The sequence below is a fragment of the Rhinolophus ferrumequinum genome, chromosome 3 (genome assembly GCF_004115265.2).
Source record: "Rhinolophus ferrumequinum isolate MPI-CBG mRhiFer1 chromosome 3, mRhiFer1_v1.p, whole genome shotgun sequence".
In the NCBI taxonomy this organism is placed as follows: Eukaryota; Metazoa; Chordata; class Mammalia; order Chiroptera; family Rhinolophidae; genus Rhinolophus; species Rhinolophus ferrumequinum.
The window spans coordinates 11,377,696-11,393,486 of record NC_046286.1 but is presented as its reverse complement, the minus strand read 5'-3'; the positions used below and the strand labels follow the sequence as shown (position 1 = coordinate 11,393,486).

Below are 15,791 nucleotides of genomic sequence, written 5' to 3'. Positions count from 1 at the left end.
GTGAGAGTGAAGGGAGAGAAATAGGATCACGTAAGTTCAGGATTAGGTCTTGTCTTTATTGAAAATGTGAGCATTTTGTTCATCATGGATTTTTTGGTATTAATTTTGATTTTTAGATATATTGCAGGAAAATATTGTTTATCTTAATTACTGATATTTTTGATGCCCCCTTAAGTTTTGCACCTGAGCCAACTGCGTCACTCACTCTAGACCTTACACACTTCACCCCAGTGCCTGGCCTATTACTGTCTCTTCCTGAAAGACCTGGTTAGGACCCCAGGGTAAATGAACAGAGGTTGAAATTGCCCCCCACCGCACACTCACAACACTAGGTAGGCTCCATACCCCAGCCTGCGGCCTACTGATCAATTCAGAGTAAAATTCATACTCCTTACAATAGCCTTCAAGCTCCATAGGCTGGGCTCTACCCGCCTTGGCTTTTGATTCCCTCACTCATTTCCTTCTAGCCCTGCTGCTTCCTGAGTTTTTTGTTTGTTGTCGTTTTTGTGTGTGTGTTTTTTTTTTTTCAATTTGCCTCATGTGCTTGCCTCGGGGTCTTTGTACTTGCTCTTCCCTCTGCCGAGAACGTGGACGTGCTTTCCCTAGATATTCACATGGCCCCTTTCCCCATTTTCTTATTTCCTCTGTTTATGTCACCTTCTCAGAGAGGCCATCACAAACCCCTCACTCTGTCTCGACTTGATTATTCTTCATAGATCCTTTCACCACTTTTCCTATTGTATATTTGCTTGTTGATTGGTAGAATGAAAGCTCCAGGAAAGAGGGGACTTTGTCTTGCCTGCTAGTGTATTCCCTAGAACTGTATATCTGCCACAGAGACCTCAATAAATATTTCCAGTTTCACAGATGGGAAACAAGAGGCCAGAGACGGGAAGGGGCTGATGCAAATCATGGAGTGAATTAGTGGCAGGAGTGAGTTAAGGGCAACATCGCACTGAATCTCAGGTTTCCAGACTAGACTACCATCCCAGTGCTCTTTCCTGCCTCTCGGGACTCATCCTCATCCTCGCCCTCCACCCCCAGAGGCCTCCAGGCAACAAAGGGTGACAGTGACCCTGCACAGCTCTCCTATACTGTCCTTTCCACACAAAGCACTCCCCAGGTCTGGCTGTGCTCCAGCCCCTGGCGTCCAGCAGACATGCACAGCTCTTCCCGGCTGGCTTCCTGTCTCTGGCACAGGGCCATTCGGCGGCTGGACTGGGTTCCACAGCTGGACCACAGCTGTGGTCCCCGCCTTGCCCTGGAGAATAGCAGACAGCTCACTGTGGCACAACTGCCCTGCAGAGGGCAGTGTAGAAGGGGGTGTGTCTGTGTGTAGCCTGGGGAAGCAGCTGGGTAGGGACTGAGAAATTTTAGCTCCCCTCACCGACTCTTTCTCTGAAGGGCACTTCCCTGAATGGAGCTCTAATTCCCTCCGCCTTCCTGAAGGAAATGGCGGAGGATGGGGTGAGGGGAGCTCTGAGCCCCAGGCCTGATTCTATCCCTCTCTTTTACTCCTGGTGATGGGAGGTAACAGTGGTGTGTCACATTCAGTAAACATGATTTGGGTATGCTCTATATGCCAACCCCTTGCTAGATATTTCTCGGTTTGTTGCTTCCTTTAATGCCCACACAATCCAGATATGAATGAGGAAACTGAGGCACTTGCTCATGGCCACACAACTAGTAGTGGGTGGTCCTGTGACTTTGTACCACATTTTCTGAGGCCAAGTGCAGCGCTCATTCCAACACTCCATACAGCCGTTAGCTGTATAGAGAATTGTGATATTCCTGGCTGCCGAAGATGGAAACATGCCCCTGTGCACCCCCACTCTGTCTCATTGGTAATTGGAGTACCAGGAACTTGGCAGAGGATAGTAGGAAGAGTGGGGCTTCATTTGGTGTCATGGAGGCCCAGCTTGCATCCTGGCTCAGTCACTTCTACCTAGCTATGTGATTTGGGGCAAATTATTAGAACACTCTGAGCTTCCAGTTTTTCCGTGTAAACCCGGGAGGATAGGTCCTACCTCTCAATTGAGGGGAGAACTGAGTGACCACCTGGTACAACATCCATCGTCTCTCAGTAAATGTTAACTTTTGCTCAACACTTCCCTCCCCCATGCTCACACAGCAGTAAGTGAACGTCAGAGAGCATGGCTATTATTGGGAATCTTATGTACAAACACTTAGACACTGCTTACTATGCGGGATGCACAGTTCACAGCACCTGACATGGCTTAACCAGTTTAGTATTCACAATATTAAATAACAGTTACTACAACTATTTCCCAGAGGAGGAAAGCAAAGCACAGAGAGGTCAAGCAACTTGCTGAAGCCCCACAGCCCTCCACAGGCGGGAGGGAGGTGGCTCAGGTCCTCACTGATCCTCCAATCCCAGATAGAATCTCTTCCCTTCATCCTTGTGGTACGTCAATGAAATCTACTAATCACGCATAAATGTCCTCATGCAGCGGCCTCTAAACTTTTTATTTTTTAGTAATTCAACTTTATAACAATTATATATAAACTGATTATAATTTTCTGGGCAGTGCCAGCATTTGGATTTTTCAAAAAATCCAAATTTCTTTTTCTTAGAGCAGTTTTAGACTCACAGCAAAATTGAGTGGAAAGTACAAAGATTTCCCATATGCCTGTCGTTGCACAAACGCACAGCCTCCCCACTACAAACATCCTGCACCAGAGAGACATATTTGTTACAATCGATGACTTTACATTGTCACATCATTATCACCCAAAGTCCATAGTTTACTACATCACTCTTGGTGGTGTAGTATTCTGTGGGTTTTGACAAATGTATACTAACACGTATCCACCAGTCTAGTGTCATACGGAATAGTTTCACTGCCCTAAAAATCCTCTGAGCTCCACCTATTCATCCACCCCTGCTAAGTGCTGGCAACCACTGATCTTTTTATTGTCTCCATAGTTTTGCCTTTTCCAGAATGCCATACAGTTGGAATCATATACTATGTAGACTTTTCAGATTGGCTTCTTTCACTTAGTAATATGTATTTAATTTCTTCCATGTCTTTTCATGGCTTGATGGTTCATTTGTTTTTAATGTTGAATCATATGTCCACACATCAAAACTTGTACACGAATGTTTATGCAGCTTTATTCATAATTGCCAAAACTTGGAAGCCACCAAGATGTCTTTAGTAGGAAAATGGATAAATAAACTTGTACATCCAGACAATGGAATAAGGTTTCAGCTCATTTGAGTAACTACCAAGGAGTGTGATTGCTGGATTGTATGGTGAGAATATGTTCAATTTTGTAAGGAGCCACTAGACTGACTTCCAAAGTGGCTGCACCATTTTCCATTCCCACCAGCAATGAATGAGCGTTCCTGTTGCTCCACCCAAGGTCATATAGTTTTCTCCTACGTTATCTTCTAGGAGTTTTATGGTTTTGTATTTTCATTTAAGTCTATGGTTCATTTTGAGTTAATTTTTGTGAAATGTATAAGGTGTGTGTCCAGATTCATTGTTTTGCATGTGGATATCCAGTTGTCCAGCACTATTTGTTGAAAAGATTATTTTTGCTCCATTGTATTGCTTTTGCTCCTTTGTCAAGGATCAGTTGACTATATTTATGTGGTTCTATTTCTGGGCTCTCTATTCTGTTCCATTCATCTATTTGTCTATTATTTCACCAATACCACACCGTCAGGATTACTGTAGCTTTATACTAAGTCTTGAAGTTGAGTAGAGGCGGTCCTCCCACTTTGTTCTTCTTCAGCATGGTGTTGGTCATTCTGGGTCTTCTGTCTCTCCACACACAAACTGTTTTTTAAGAGCTTTATCAAGATATAATTCACATACAATACAGTTTACACATTGAAAGTGTACAATTCAATGATTTTTGGTATATTATTAAATGTTTTAAATTGTGGTTAAATATACAAGTTCTGACAATTAAGTTCGCGAACTGGTTGTAACAATGTTGCTAACCTTTTTTGATATCAGAGGGATTATTCATTATGAATTTGTACCAACTGGACAAACAGTTAACCACATTTACTATTGGGAAGTGCTAAAAAGGCTGCATGAAAAAGTTAGACGACCTGAACTTTGCGCCAACAATTCATGGCTCTTGCATCACGACAATGCACCAGCTCACACAGCACTGTCTGTGAGGGAGTTTTTAGCCAGGAAACAAATAACTTTATAGGAACACCCTCCCCACTCACCTGATCCGGCCCCCAGTGACTTCTTCCTTTACCCGAAGATAAAGGAAATATTGAAAGGAAAACATTTTGATGACATTCAGGACATCAAGGGTACTACGATGACAGCTCTGATGGCCATTCCAGAAAAAGAGTTCCAAAATTGCTTTGAAGGGTGGACTAGGCACTGGCCTCAGTGCATAGCTCCCCAAGGGGAGTACTTCGAAGGTGACCGTAGTGATATTCAGCAGTGAGGTATGTAGCACTTTTTCTAGGATGAGTTCATGAACTTAACTGTCCAACCTTGTATATAACAGAACACTTTTCATTTAAACTATGTTAAGTGTACAACTCAGTGACATTAATTACATTCAGAATATTATACAACCATCACCACTATCTATTTCCAAAACATTGTCTTCACTCCAAACAGATATTCTGTAACTATTAAGCAATAATTCCCTGTATTAGTTTCCTAGGGCAGCCATGACCAAGTACCCAAAACTAGGTGTCTTAACAGTCATTTATTGTCTCACAGTTCTGGAGATTAGGAGTACAAAATCAAGGTGTCAGCCGGGCCACGTTCTCTCTGACAGCTCTAGGGGAGAATCCTTCCTTGCTTCTTCCAGCTTCTGGTTTTTGCTGGCAATCCTTGGAGTTCCTTGGCTTGTAGTTACACCACAGTCACATGGCTGTCTTCTTCCTGTGTTTTCACATCATCTTCCCTCTGTGTGTGTCTGTCTCTGTGTCCCAATTTCCCTTTTTTATAAGGTCACCAGTCATATTGGATAAGGCCAATTCTAAATGACTTTATTAACCTTGTTAAATCTGCATGGACTTTATTTCCAAATAACATCACGTTCTGAGGTCCTGAGCGTTAGGATGTCAACATATCTTTCTGAGGGGACACAATTCAACCCACAAGACTCTGCATTCCTCCTTCTCCTCAGCCTCTGATCACCTCTAATCTACTTTCTGTTTCTATGGATTTGTTTATTCTAGATATTTCATATACTGTACGTGGAATACGGTATTTGTCCTTTTGTGTCTGGCTTCTTTCACTTAGCATAATATTTTCAAGTTTCATCCATGTTGTAGCATTCATCAAAACATCATTCTTGTTTATGGTTGAATACTATTCCATTGTATGGATATACCACATTTAAAAAAAACCCATCTACATGTTGATGGACACTTGGGTTGTTTCTACCTTTTGGCAACTGTGAATAACGCCACAGTGAATATGAGTGTACATGTATCTATTCGAGTTGTGCTTCCTCCAAACTACTTTGATAGGGTACCTATATCAATTTTTAAAAATTGAACATCAATCCCAGTATGTGTCTGTTTACTTATAAATTATATACCTCTGCCATTGGGTTAATATATAAAGTACTTAATAAATACACATCAAAGTACAAAAGTGAACAGATGAGACAAAAAGCAGATATGAATGAATCCTATATAAATAGAAATACATATAAGTAGGTGTTTCTTTCTTAACCCCATTTTCTAGACAGTGATGTACTGCTCGTTCCTGAACATGTGACTGACAGACAGTCTTGCTTTAACCTACTGGTTATAGCTTTTCCTGGATCCCAAATTTGACAATTTGAGAGGAGATATTGTCACTTTCTCCCAAAATTCCCCCTCAGATACACAGTTTTTACCATACAAGTTTGGGAGACTCATGACAACCAGAAAGTCTCATTTAAGATTTATTTGACTTAATCTGATACTCCACGGGTGGAATTTCAGGCATCTGGATGGAGTGGGATTTGGAGGTGGGGAAAGAGAATTTCATCCACCTCTGTGGCCCTGTTCTGAATTTTTTTTAGGTTTGTGCTGCCATAACCAGCTTACTTTATTTTCTGAGTCTGTAGGTTTTTGAGGGCAACCTGACACTGCTGAAGAGAACAAACAAAGCAAAATAGACGGAAAAGTACAGAGAGTGGGATTGCGTCCGATAATCAGCAAGTGAATAGCCAAGAGACAGAAACAGGACTGTGGGTGATGAAAGGAGCTGGTGGAAACTGAGACAGGTATTGGCCAGGGTGTGTGTGTGTGTGTGTGTGTGTGTGTGTGTGTGTGTGTGCGTGTGTGTGTGTGTGTGTGTGTGTGTGCTGGTCCCTGAAGATGACTCTGGATTCCCATTGCCATACCAGCTGGGCTGGACTAAAGCAGTCAAGCTAATGGGTAGAATAATGTCAGATTCCCATTAAGGGGAAAAATCACTGAGTGTTTGGGTTTGAGGTTTCCTTTCTGCTTTGGGCCTTACAGCAATAAGAAGCAAAACATTCTCACATTTATCACCTCATGTATTGCCATCTGTATCAATTAATATTCAATCTGAGAAGCAGAAATCTTTCTAGGTGCTTCAAGTAGAAGGGGTTTGATCCAGGGAATTGGTTTCAAATGTCTTGGAAGGGAGGAAGTGACGCTCAGAAGCTAGGAAGCTGCTGCCACCCCTGGGCTGGGATCTCCAAGCCCACGCTTGGCGTTGAGCAGCTGGAACAGCTGCCAGCAACCAAGAAACCTGCACTCCCACTGATGCTGCAAAAGCACCTACCCCAGGTGCCTGCCACTGCTGGTGCCACTTCAGAAGTCTCTTACGGAAGCAGCTAAAGCCATGTCTCCCTCCCTCTTATAAATTATTGACTGTGCCTTCCCACCTCTCACTTGATCCCCCCATTGGCAGAACCGAACTGCAGTTTGGGAAACGTAGTTTTCAGGCTTCCAGCACCTGCAGAACCCACAAGGGAGGGAATGAAGCTGAGAGCCAACGAGCAGAGAACAAGCCTGCCACAGTAGCTACTGTAGATTCCCACTAAAAATAGTCACTGTTTACCAGTGTATTTTCTGCCTCCTCTCATCAGAGGACAGCATGCTATTTGTCCACCACACTTTCTCCAGCACCTGGAACCGTACTCCATAAAAATGTTCTGCCTGACTACTTTGTCCTCTCGCAAATAACAGAGGATGAGTGTTCTCTACTTTTAACATACAAAGAAACCAAGGTCCAGAAAGTCATGACTTGCCCAAAAGGACCCAGCCGCCGTGACTTGCCTGTCTGGTAAGCTTCAGAAAGGCTTTGGGCAAGGACAGGCCTGAGTCAGCAGCTGCCCGCTCCCCGCCACCCCTCCGGGTCTGGCTGCCCCAAGCGAGCCATGAGCCATGATGTGGATGTCTCTTTCATGTCTCCATGTGCTCATGGAGCTGAGGCCAAGAAGGGCTGACTCAGCCGTGACCGCTTCAGGGCTGGTAACTTCTTTCTATCCCAGGAAATAGGGCATCCTGGCGGCTCTGCCAAGAAGGCCTTAATGGAGGTCAGGTAGTCTAGGCAATTGAGGCAGGGCTGGCAGAGACAGAAGCAAGGCCCTGCCCTGGCTCCGCCCTGCTTTGTTCCCGAGGATGGCTCCTTCCTATAGGGATCCAGTCATTGCTGTCCCTCCCTTCTGTCCCTCCCTGCTATACTTAGGTTCCCATAATTCCCAAACCAAAAATTGGTACACATGGTGAGACACATATGACACATATGTCCTTATTAGAAAAATGGGAGCATGTTAGAAATAGAGTCTACCCAGGGTTTCTCAATCTTGGCACTATTGACATTTTGGGACCAGATCATTCTTTGTTTTGGGGGGCTTTCCTGGGCTTAGGAGCATCTCTGGTCCCTACCCACTAGATGCCAGTAGCACTCCCCCAGTTGTGACAACTGAAAATGTCTCCAGACACTGCTAAATGTCCCATGGGTGGTTGGGTGGGGGATGCAAAAGCACTGCTGGTTGAGAAGTATTGGCCCATCCCCAAAACTCAGGATGTATCTTTGCACTGAACTTCCCAGTGGCCGGGAGATGGTGCCCAGTCTGGCAGAAAACATAGCCTCTGCCCCTCAAGGAAGAGTGACACAATCCTGCCCCTAGCCTGAGGGAAAAGACGGATCCTGACTGTGGGGAACTTTGGGGCTAATGAGGGAGATCGGGCAGCTCCTAGAGAAGAAAACGTCATGGTGGTTAAGAGCACTGACTTTGGAGCCAGATTCTGGCTCCACTATTTATAGGACAAGTTACGTCCATGTGCCTTTTTCCCTTATCTGTGAAATGGGGATAATGATAGCTCTTATTATATAGAGTTTATTAAATTACTTATTTTTTATTTTTACAATATACTTTATTTTCTAGAAAAGTCTTAGATTTACAGAAAAATTGAGACGGTAGTAGAGTTCCCGTCTATGTCACAGCCGGTTTTCCCTATTATTAACATTTGCTACAATTAATGAACCAATTTTGATATGTTACTATTCACTAAAGCCCACAATTTATTCGGATTTCCTTAGTTTTTACTCACTGTTCTTTTTCTGTGCCAGGATCCCAACCAGGGTAGCACATTACGTTTTGTTGTCATGTCCCCTTAGGCTCCTCTTGACTACCAGCTCCTTAGACTGTTTTTGTTTCTGATGAACTTGACAGTTTTTGAAACCCCTTTAACTAGGGTCTTGGTGTGGACTGATGAGGTATATAGTACGATGCACCTTTATTGGAGTTAGTGTGATGTTTTTCTTAGGTTTGTACTGGGGTTATGGATTTTGGGGAGGAAGATCACAGGAGCAAAGTGCCCTTCTCATTACATCTTATCAATAGTACATACAAGGTCGGACAATTAAGTTCGTGAACTCATCCTAGAAAAGGAGCTACATACCTCATTGCTGAATATCACTACGGTCACCTTCGAAGTACTCTCCTTGGGAAGCTATGCACCGACGCCAGCGCCTAGTCCACTCTTCAAAGCAGTTTTGGAACTCTTTTTCTGGAATGGCCATCAGAGCTGTCCTCATATTACCCTTGATGTCCTGAATGTCATCAAAATGTTTTCCTTTCAATATTTCCTTTATCTTCGGGTAAAGGAAGAAGTCACTGGGGGCCGGATCAGGTGAGTGGGGAGGGTGTTCCTATAAAGTTATTTGTTTACTGGCTAAAAACTCCCTCACAGAGGGAGCTGTGAGCTGGTGCATTGTCGTGATGCAAGAGCCATGAATTGTTGGCAAAAAGTTTAGGTCATTTTCGTCTTTTTCAAGCAGTCTTTTCAGTACTTCCAAATAGTAAACTTGGTTAAATGTTTGTCCAATTGGTACAATTCATAATGAATAGTCCCTCTGGTATAAAAAAAAAAAGGTTAGCAACATCGGTGCAACAAGTTCAGGAACTTAATTGTCACACCTTGTACTATCAACATAATTTGTATCTGTTGCTATTGACCGTGATGATCACGTGGCTGAGGAGGTGTCCGTCAGGTGTCTCTTTTGTGAGGATCCCCCGCCTTCCTGACTCTGCTCTTTGGAAGGAGGTCACTACGCACAGACTAAACTTAGAGCGGGGAGCCCGTCAGGTTTTTGTGGAGACTGAGTGAGTTCAGAAACATCACATCCTTAAACAGTGCCCGACATGTCGAATACTCCACCTTATGATTTGTTGTGCTGATGATGATGATGAGAAGGATGAGGAGGAGGAGGAAGTGGAGGAGGAGGAGGATACACTGTGAAGACAAGCCCAAACAGTCACTACACAGAAAATATACTTAGGACACCTTGTAAGATAATTTACTGTGTTGGTCAGCCCACCCCATGATGTCCCAGGAATTTGTGAATATGTTACCTTAAATGGCAAAAGGGATTTTGTGGATGTGACACAGGGTATGGACCTTGAGATGGGCAGATTACCTTGGATTTATCCAGGGGGGCCAGTCTCATCACATAAATCCTTAAAAGTGGAGAAACTTTCCTGGTGGAGGGTTCAGAGAGAAGGTACAATGTGATGACAGAAGAATGTCAGGGAGATGGCAGCATAAAGACTCCACCTACCATTGCTAGCTTTGAAGCTGGAGGGAGGAGGCCCCAGAAAGCCCTGCAGCCCTGCCAACACCTGAGGTTAGCCTCGTGAGACCGTGTTGGACCTCTGACCTACAAAACTGTGAGACAATACATTTGCATTGTTGCTGACCTTGTGGTAATTTGTTATAGCAGCAATAGGAAAACTGATACATGTATTGGGGCTGGAAATGGAAATATAGTTCTCAAGCAGAAATCACTATTTTCTGATGGCAATGAATCACCTTGCCAGCCCTCTTTCCCTGCGAACTCAGTTTTTCCTAACAATAGCTAAAAAACCCAAAATATTGATGCTGATTCTGCCATTTCTTGAGGGCCAGCATCACATCAGGCAGCCTTCTAGGTGTTTTGTTGTTGCTTGTTTGTTTTTTAGAACATTAAACACCTTTATTACATGACCTAAGATAGGAGGGAGGATGATTTATTTACCTGTCTGGGCCTTGGTTTTCCTCTGATAGAACCCCAGCTCCATCCCCTCCAACACAGACCCATCTGCTCACCACACCGGCCTGGTGGTGAAGCGCTGTGTGCAACAAGCGTGCCCTGCAGGAAATGCTCCTTAAAAGACAGCTGATTTGCGCTCTTTCCTTCCATCATATTGCTTCTGAATTTTCTTTGATCATTTTTTAAAAATCTCTTCCTCCTCAGGAGGCAGCTTGGCCCCCTTCTTGTGGCCCAGGGACAGTGCATAGTGGTACAGTGTGCTGTCAATGAGTTCTTTTTTTTAAACAAAAATAACTTTATTGAGATATAATTCACATACCATACAATTCATCCATATAAAGTGTATAATTCAATGGATTTTCATATAGTTGTAGAGCAACCATCACCACAGTCAACGGCAGAATATTTTCATCACCTCAGTAAGAAACACTGTATCCTTTAGCACCCCTCTAATCCCCCACTCCAGCCCTAAGTAACCACAAACCTACTTTCTGTCTCGACATTTCCCTACTGTAGACTTTCATATGAATGGAATCATAATATGTGATCTATTGTGACTGGCTTTTTTCAGCTAGCCTAATGTTTTCAAGATTTATCATGCCCTACCCTGTATCTGTACTTCATTTTCTAAAATACTTTTTATTAAAATATAGCTAACATACAGTATTGTATTAGCTTCAGGGGTACACTATAGTTATTCAACATTTATACACCTAAAGAAGTGATCACCGTGATAAGTCCAGCAACCATCTGACACCATACCATGCTATCACAATGTTATTATCTATAGTCCCCATTACATCCCCATGACTTATTTATGTTATACCTGGAGACTTGGACAATTTATTGCCCCTTACCTTCCCCCCACCTTTTAATTTTTCAATTACAGTTGACATTCAATATTATTCTATATTAATTTCAGGCGTACAGCATGGAGGCTACGCATTTATATAGTTTAAGAAGTGATCCCCCTGACTAGTCTAGTACCCACCTGGCACTATACATAGTTATTACCATATAATTGAGTATATTCCCTATGCTTTACTTTACATCCCATGACTACTTTGTAACAACCAATTTGTACTTTTTAATCCCCTCCACTTTTTTCACTCACATCCTCAACGCCCCTCCCATCTAGCAACCATCAAAATAGTCTCTGTATCTATGAGTTTGTTTCTGATTTGTTTGTTTATTTTGCTCTTTAGATTCCACATATAAGCAAAATTACGTTGTATCTGTCCTTCTCTGTCTGACATACTCCATTCAGCACAATACCCACCAGGTCCATCCATGCCACTGAGGATAGCAAGAACCCATTCCCTTCCATGGCTGGGCAATATTCCATTGTATATATGTATCACCTTCTCTTTATCCATTCTTTCATCAATGGATACCAGGCTGCCCCCACATCTTGGCCATTGTAAACAATGCTGCAATGAACATATGGACACACACATAGCGTTTGGGTTTCTTTGGATAATACCCTGAAATGGGATTACTGGGTCCTTCTCTGTCTCTTGTTATAGCCTTTGTCTGGTATAAGTATGGCTATTCCAGCTTTTTGTTTGTTTCCATTTTCATGAAATATCTTTTTCCATCTCTTTACTTTCTATCTGCGTGTGTGTCTTTCACTCTCAAGTGATTCTCTTCTAGGCAACGTATGTAAGGGTTTTGTTTTCTTATCCACTCAGCCATTCTCTGTCTTTTGATTAGAGCATTTAATCCATTTACATTGAAGGTAATTGTTGATAGATATGTAACTATTGCCATTTTATTATCATAATTTTGATCTTCCTCCCACTTCATCTTAAAGAAGTCCCTCTAACATTCCTTATAATACTGGTTTGGTGGTAATGAACTCCTTCAGCTTTTTTTTGTCTGGGAAGCTCTTTATCTGTCCTTCAATTTTAAATGAGACCTGCTGGGTAGAGGAGTCTTGGTTGTAGGTCCTTGGTTTTCATCACTTGGAATATTTCCTGCCAATTCCCTTCTTGCCTGCAAAGTTTCTGTTAAAAAAATCAGCTGATAGTCTTTTGGAGGCTCCCGTATAAGTTTCTAGCTGCCTTTCTCTTGCTGCTTTTAGGGTTCCCTCTTTGTCTTTAATCTTTGCCATTTTAATTATAATGTATCTAGTTGTGGGCCTGTTTGGGCTCATCCTATTTGGGACTCTCTGTACTTCCTGGACTTGGTATGCCTATTTCCTTCACCAGGTTAAGAAAGTTTTTAGTTATTATTTCTTCAGATAGGTTCTCAATCCCTTGCTTTCTCACTTCTCCTTCTGGTACCCCTATGATGGGAATGTTGTTACGCTTGATGTTGTCCCAGAGGTCTCTTAAACTATCCTCATTTTTTTGGATTCCTTTTTCTTTTTGTTGTTGTGATTGGGTGTTTTTGCTACCTTGTCTTCCAAATTGCTGATTCGATCCTCTGCTTCATCTAGTCTGTTAGAAGGTGATTCCTTCTAGTGTATTCTTCATTTCAGTTACATATCCTTCATTTCTGACTGGTTCTTTTTTATAGTTTCTATGTCTTTTTATACGTTGCTGTATGTTTGTTGCAGTTCTTACTAAGTTCCTTGAGCTTCCTTAACCATTGTTTTGAACTCTGTCTCTGGTACGTTACTTGCCTCCATTTTGTTTAATTATTTTTCTGGAGTTTTCTCTTGTTCTTTTATTTGGGATGTATTTCTGTTTCCTCATTTTGGCTGCCTCCCTGTGTTTGTTTCTACATATGAGATAGATCTGTTATGACCCCAGTCTTGGCCAGGTGGCCTTATGTAGTAGGTGCCCTGTGGGGCCCTGGCACAGTCTCCCTGGTCACCTACTCTGGGTGCTTCAGGAGAGTCCCTTGTGTGGGTTGTGCATGCCCTCCACTTATAGTTGAGACTTGGTTGCTATTGGCATGTCAGTGTGTGGGATTGACCCTCAGGTTGATTGGCTGTGCGGTTTGGCCATGTCCACAGCTTACAAGCTGCTGTGTGTGGGCCTACCCAACAGAGTGGGATTTGCCCCAGAGGGCTCTGGTGCCTGTTGAGACCGCCCTTTCAGTGTGCTGCTTGTGGGGCTAATTGGGCAGTGTTCTGTTGTGGTCTGAAGCCAACCTCCAGATAGGTTGGTTCTCAGGCCTCTTGGGAACGGCTCTGGTGCAGGCCCAGGTCACCCACTACTTGTGGTCAGCCGGGGACTACCTGGTAGAAACTACAAAGTGATCCATGTTTTTCGCTGCCTGTGCTAAACCTGGAAGCATGTGGGAGAGGCCATGCTGTGAACTGACGATGCCTGCCACCAGTACCGAGTCTGGGGTAGCTCTTCAAAAAGCCAGGGCACCCCAAGGCCTGCTGCCATTTGCTGGATCCCTTAAGATTCAGCCCCTGATAAAGCCTCGTGTAGTACATGAGTTGGATGAGGCAGGGTCTCAGGAAGTCACTAGAGTGGGGAGAATTGTGGTCAACAGGTTAATATAGACTCTGGTTTGGTGCCAGTGCTGAGACTGGAGCTACTTGGGAAAAGTCTCAGAGCACACTGAGGTCAGCTGCTGCCTACCTGGGTCCTGGGGACTCTGATAGTTTTTCAAGAAAGAGTGCAAAGTGGGTGGGACTGGCTGCTCTTGGAGAAAGTGCCTCTGGTATTGGGCGACTTGGGTGAGGCAGGGTCTCAAGGAGTCAGCATGTTATAGCAGTGGAGCTCACCAGGCCAATCAGATTCAGATTTTTCCTGTGGGGGTGGGCTCAACACATTAAAGAAGGCGTCCACCTGCCGGCTGCATGGGAGTTAGATCCCTCATCAGGAAAACGTGGACTCTCCTCCAGTCCTCCCCCTGAAGTTACACACCTCAGTCTTACCCCTTGTATGCCTCCCATGCCCCCCAAGTTACTGTCACTCCGCCACAGCCCAAGGTGAGTGCCTGCAAGTGAGAGAGTCTATGTGCAGGTCATTTAAGAGAATGTCTGGGTCTCCCACCCCAATGGTCAGAAGCCTCAGTGTTTTTCACAGCCAGAGATTGTGGGGGTTCCTCTCCCCAGCACCAGTAGTCTGGGCTGAGGAGACTGGTGTGGGGCTGGGGTTTCTCACTCCTTGGGAGACAACCTCTGCAGCTGAGATATCCCTCCTTGTTCTCAACTACACCACGGAGGTTTGAAGCCAGGACGTTTCGGGTTTCTACCCCTCCTACCAGTCTCGACGACGTGGCTTATTCTTTATATCCTTAGTTATAAAACTTCCGTTCAGCCAGATTTCAGATGGCTCTCCAGGTTGATTGTTCTATAATTTAGTTGTAATTTTAATGTTTTCATGAAAGGAAGCAAGCACAGTGTTTATCTACTCCACCATCTTGGATATTTTTTTATGAAGTCCACGATACAATTCTTTACTAGGGTCTGGGTGTGGGCCAGTTCATTGTTGGATGCATTGGAGACATCGATAATCCTTCTTTTGTATGTTTAACACTTGGAGCCCCAGGAGAAGTTCCCCATGTCCAGCCTCAAGGCATGGTACTTCTTGTTGCGTCCCTGCATACAGACTGCGTATGCAGTGGGGGCCTATCTTGGTGTTGGCAGCAGGGAGCCCCAGCTCATATTTTTGCGTTTTGTGGTAGGGCTTTCTCTTACCCCAGGTCATGTAGCGCTTCTGCCGGTTGTCCCAAGAGATGTCCATGGCTTGGCAGCAGCTGGAAAGAGCGCAGCTTGGCCTTTGAAAACACGGTGTCATCTAATCTTCATGCCACACCATACTCTCTCCATATTACAGCACAGACAGCAGGAAAGACCTTTTGCCCTTATTGCCTCCCAGGTCAGCTCCCTGCTAATACTGAACACTCAGCATGGTGGAGGTGGATCTTCAGTAAGCCAAAGTCCCTTTTAATCCAAAGGATGAAAGGAGATGTGTTTGCTATCTTAGAGGCTTAAATTCAAGACCCCCTAGAAACAGTCCCTGTACATCTATCAGAACATTGTCAGAGTATCTGGAATATCCAGCAAATTCATTCATTCATTCATTCAATAAGCATCCATTAAGCACCAACTGTGGAGCTCATGCCCTCAAGAAGCTCCAATTCTATGGGGGAGAGTTGGGGCACAGAGAGGCATAACCATTACCTGAGGTAGAGTAGTATTTTGGTCTTCCGGAAGCATGTCATTGTTGTTTAACTGGGGAAGAAATACCAGCCTGTGGGCCTCTGGGAAGGCTACAGGGTGGTGGTGTGTGTAAGTTGGGTCTTGAAGAACAGGTAAGCTTCACTAAACAGAGATGATGCCAATGGCATGGCAGGTAGGACAAA

The 15,791-nt window shown here is 43.9% G+C and overlaps 1 pseudogene; it reads right to left on the bottom strand.

Annotated features, from left to right (window-relative positions):
- Positions 1-10,494: 10,494 nt before the first annotated feature.
- LOC117020612 (40S ribosomal protein S8-like) lies at positions 10,495-15,169 on the bottom strand (annotated as a pseudogene).
- Positions 15,170-15,791: the final 622 nt, after the last annotated feature.